The sequence below is a fragment of the Enhydra lutris genome, unplaced genomic scaffold (assembly GCF_002288905.1).
Source record: "Enhydra lutris kenyoni isolate GAN:26980312 unplaced genomic scaffold, ASM228890v2 scaffoldscaffold63, whole genome shotgun sequence".
Taxonomy (NCBI): Eukaryota; Metazoa; Chordata; class Mammalia; order Carnivora; family Mustelidae; genus Enhydra; species Enhydra lutris.
Genome location: NW_019154147.1, coordinates 8268686 through 8274269, shown reverse-complemented (window position 1 = coordinate 8274269; position 5584 = coordinate 8268686).

The window sequence follows — 5584 nt, the reverse complement described above, 5'->3', positions numbered from 1 at the left end:
AAGTGTTGTAGTATTTAAAACAAAAACCTCACAAACAATATACTGGAGTGTTCCTTTCTCTCTCCCACATTGCATACTCCTTCAATCAACAAATACTTCTGTAGCACTTCCTAGATGCAAGGCTTTGATTTAGCATTGCATATTTATACTCACTGGATTATATTATTATAATGAGTAGAAGAGTATATATTTGTTTAGTATTGATGGTCAAAACAGTCCAGGAGAAAGGCAGATAGATTCCGCAGAAGAGGAGACAGATACCCAGTGAGTTTCAGGAGCCCATCCAAAGTCATGCATCTGGTGAGGGACAGATCTAGGATCAGAGCCAAGCCCATCAGGCTCTAAAAGCCATGTTCTTGCCTTTCTGCCACTCTGCCAACCCCAGACACCCAGGATCATCTCAGGGTTTGTGCAATTTCCTGTCCCTTCCCCACAAGCTGCATATTTTGAGCCAAGGCCATTAAAGGGAAATGAGCAGAAGAGCGGACTAGAGAGAAAGTTGCAAATGGCGTGATAGTTCCTGAGCTTTGAGACTGACCCACATGTTGTAGATATGCTGATTCTGTCTGAGGAAACCCAGCAGCAGATTCATGTCAATGTGATGGCAGTACATCCCAGTTGCAGATAATATTGAAACCGGAAGAGACACTAGAAATCCTCTGGACTAAATCTGAATCTGAGGCAATGGTTGCCTTGTCCAATGTTAGGTTGCTGGGTGTTAGCAGCATGGGGATTAGAACCCAGGGCTCTGAAACCAGCAGGTCTGCTTTCTTTCCATAAATCTGTTCTGAACAAGCCCAGATGGTTCTCAATCTTTTCCCCTGGTATCCAGAACCTCATCTCATCCCAGCCAGCCACCAATACCAAAGGAAAGGTGCTGCTCCTGTGAAGCATTTGGACTTTTACCTCCATTTCTCACCTTTACAATCCTGCTTATAAAATGTTTAATTTGGGGTGCCTGGGTGGCTCAGTGGGTTAAAGACTCTGCCTTCGGCTTGGGTCATGATCCCAGGGTCCTGTGATGGAGCCCCACATCGGGCTCTCTGCTCAGCGGGGAGCCTGCTTCCCCCTCTCTCTCTCTGCCTGCCTCTCTGCCTACCTGTGATCTCTGTCTGTCAAATAAATAAATAAAATCTTTAAAAACATGTTCAATTTTCTTACATGAAAAACCACAAAAAAAAACCCACAAAACATCAAACTGACACCCAAAAAATATTCACAAGTCTTATGGAAACATATGTACAAATATTAATAAACAGGTCTTATGAATCAGCATCCACAATGGCAAAAGACAAACAAATCCCACAGAAAAAATGTGAATGAGATGAATAGGCATTTCAGACAAAAAAAAAAACTCACAAATAACCAATCCACCAAAAAGATAAAATCATTCATAATTTGGTTTAAAGATTTTATTTCTCTATTATTTGAGAGCAAGAGAGAGAGCATGAGAGGAGAGAGGTCAATGGGAGAAGCCTCCCTGTCAAGCAAGGAGCCCGATGTGGGACTTGATCCTGGGACTCCAGGATCATGACCTGAGCCGAAGGCGGTCGCTTAACCAACTGAGCCACCCAGGTGCCCCAGATCTCACTCATAATTAAAGCTAAATCAGAGTAACAGCAATTATGCAATAACAAAATAGCAAAAAGCATGAAAAATAACAAATTAGCTAAATACTAAATAACTAATTAACTAAAATTAGGGACTATTTCAAAAACATTCATCCATCTTTGGCTTGTCCTTGCTTCCTTTCCCTGTCATTCCAGTAACATGGAACGAAATACCTTCCACTATTTACCATATTAATAGAACATTTTAATCCATTTAATCCATTTAATTCCAGCCAAATGAACAGAATATTTCATTTTTCTCTTGAGATATAAGATGAAATCCAGGTCTTATAGGGAAAAAATATTCCTTAGACACAGCCTGCCTAGTCACAGACTAGGAGATGGTATATGTAAAATATATCCAACAAATGATTCATACCAAAATATATAAAGGACTCTCACAACTTAAGAAGAAGACAAATAACCCAATAAAAATGGGCAAACTACCCAGGCGAACACTTAACCAAAGAAGATGCATGGTGAATAAACGCATGAGAAGACGTTGGACATCGTTAGCCATGAGGGAAAACTATGCTGCGATGTCACTATCTGTTCAACACAATAACTGCAATTCAAAAGACTGACTATACTAAGTGTTGGTGAGGATATAGGGGAACTGGACCTCTCATACATTGTCGGTAGGAATGCTAAATTGCCCCACCACTTTGGAAAATAGTTTGGTTATTTCTTTTTTTTTTTTTTTCAATGTTCCAAGATTCTAACATTCATTGTTTATGCACCATACTGAGTTTGGCTATTTCTTACAAAATTAAATACCTATTAAGAGGATAAAAAGACAAGCTAGAGGGATGCCTGGGTGGCTCAGTCAGTTAAGTGTCTGCCTTCTGCTCAGGTCATGATCCCAGGGTCCTGGGATCAATTCCCACATCGGACTCCTTGCTCCCTCTCCCTCTGCTGCCTGCTTCTCTCTCTCTCTCTCTCTCTGTCAAATAAATAAATAAAATTTTTAAAGACAAAAAAAAAAAAAAAAAAGACAAGCTAAGGGCACCTGGGTGGATCAGGGGTTTAAGCCTCTGCCTTCATCTAAGGTCATGGTCTCAGGGTCCTGAGATCGAGCCCTGCATCAGGCTCTCTGCTCAGCGGGGCACCTGTTTCTCCCTCTCCCTCTGCCTGCCTCTCTGCCTGGGAGAGGCAGATCTGTGATCTGCCTGTGATATCTCTCTCTCTCTCTCTCTCTCTCTCTGTGTCAAATAAATAAATAAATAAATCTTTAAAAAGACAAGCTAGAGACTGGGAAAAATTTCACAAACCATGCATCTGACAAAGGACTGCTATCGAGAATATATAATTTTTAAAAATCTTTCAAAATTCAAAATTAAGAAGACAATCCGTTTAGAGAATGGGCAAAAGACATGAACAGACTTTTTTTTTCACTGAAGGGGACACACAAATAGCAAATAGCAAAAGAAAGATGCTCAAAAGCATCAACCATCAGAAAAATGCAAATTAAAACAATGAAATACTACCACACATGGATCAGAAGAGCAAAAATAAAAAATAATTCCCCCAAAGCTGGTAATAATGTGGAGAAAAATGGGTTACTTACACATTGCTGGGAGGATAGAAAATGGTACAGCTCTTCTTGGAAACAATGTGGCACTTTCTTATAAAACTAGACATACAACTACAGGACAACCTAATCATTGCCCTTTTGGGTATATACAAAAGTTTTTACCAAAATGTATGTAATAGCTTAATTCATAACAGGCAAAAACTGGAAACAACCAAAATGTCCTTCAAAAGATGAATGGTTAAATAAACAGCATATATTCATACCATGGAATGTTGTGCAGCAATAAAAATAATGCACATCTTGGGTGAATCTCAAGGAAATTGTACTGATCGAAAAAAGTCAACCTTAAAATCTACATACTGTATAATTCCAGTTATACAACATCCTTGGAGTAACAAAAATACAGAGATAGAGAACAGATTAGTGGTTGCCAGGAAGTAAGGACAGGGATGGAATGGGGAAGAAAGGAGGTAAGTGTAAATAAATGGGACCACAGGGATCCTTGTGGGGGTGGAACTAGTTTGTATCCTGACTGAGGTGGTGGATACATGAACACACACATGGGGTAAGGTTGCATAGAACTATATGCACACATACACAAATGAGCACAAACACAACTGAAGAAGATCAGTGAATTACAGCAGGTGAATATCCTAGTTGTGATATGTGCTAGAATTTTGTTGTTGTGGTGGTGGTGGTTGTGATTCTTGTTTTGTTTTGTTTTGTTTTGTTTCACTTTTTTTTTTGTGCTACAGTTTTGCAAAATGTCACCATTGGAGGAAATTGAGTAAAGACATTACTTCTTACAACTGCATATGAATCTACAGTTTTCTCAAAATTAAAAGGTTAACTTGCTTAACAAATTTAAAATATATACTTAACCATATGATCCAACCATTCCATTTCTAGGTATTTATCCTGGAGCGATGGAAGCATATGTCTACATAAAAACCTGTACTTAAATTTTTATAACAGCTTTATTTCTAAAAACCCCAAATGGAAAACAACCCAGATGTTCATCAACAAGTGAATGGATAAAAAAATCATAGTAAATCAATGCAATGGGATACTATTCAGCAATAAAAAGGAACAAACCATTGCCACATGAAACAACATGGATGAATCTGAAAGTAATTATGCCAGACAGAAATAAGACTACAGACTATACTGTATAGTTCCCTTGGTTAAAAAAAAAAAAAAAAATTCCAGGGTCACCTGGGTGGCTCAGTGGGTTAAGCCTCTGCCTTCCTCAGGTCATGATCTCAGGGTCCTGGGATCAAGCCCGCATCGGGCTCTCTGCTCAGCAGGGAGCCTGCTTCCCTTCCTCTCTCTGCCTGCCTCTCTGCCTACTTGTGATCTCTGTCTGTCAAATAAATAAATAAAATCTTTTTAAAAAAATTCCAGCGTACACAAATAAACATATAATAACAAAAAAACAGGAGAGAGGGTAGGGGCAGGGGGAAGTGAAAAGGAAGGATGACAAAAAAGGAACAAGAAACTTTGGTAAGTGATGAGTATATTCGTTATCTCGATTGTAGTGCTTATCTCATGGATACATGTGTGTATTTGTTTATATATGTAAAAAGTCGAATCATTCATTCCGTGTCCGTTATGCCTCCCTAAAGCTGGTAACACCGCAATCCACCTCATGTTACCTTCTTCTTTCTAGAATCTCCTGCCCTAATTCTTGGGGAGTCCATATTTTTGCAGCTGTTTGTGCTTCTTTATTTGTTCAATAGTCACCACGTGAATTTTCTTCATATTCCTATATCTTCCTGTCGATTTCTCTTTCGTGGAAATTTGAACAACAATTTTAAAAAACAAGAAATAATAGTGAGATCATCCCAACAAACTCAAGGTAGGGAGAGCAGAAGCTACGATCATCCATCAAGTAGGAGGGAACTCAAGTTCAGGGCAGTCTGATCATCTGCACAAGATGTGGCCCAGTGCTATTTCTACCACACCTCATGACAACTACCCTCTTACTCAGATGCTAGGAACAGGGGAAAATATTTTCCCTTTGTCCCCACACTTCACCTTAGCCCAAGATCAATGAGCTATTGAAACCTCCAGCCTAGAATTAGATTAGCCCCATAAAAGGAGGCGTTGACAATCTGATCAGTGAGAGTCTGAGAGAGTCACCGGGTCAGGTTTGAGGAGGGAATAGGATCACTTCGTAAAGGATGGGGGGAATTCATGCACAGACTCTCACCTTTCCCAATCCTCTGCATCCCAGGCTGGATGAGTCAGTCCAGTCTTATCTGCTCTGCACTCACCACCTTAGAATCCAGAGGGCAAGTGTCAATGAGCACTCCTGGCCAAGAATACGTTCACCCATCCAGTTTTACAAGGGAGTTCTGCCTTGGGAGTGGGGGTATCTGGAATGTTCTTGCGTGTTTCTCTCCATCTCAGAGGGAACAAGGATATGCATCAGAATTCA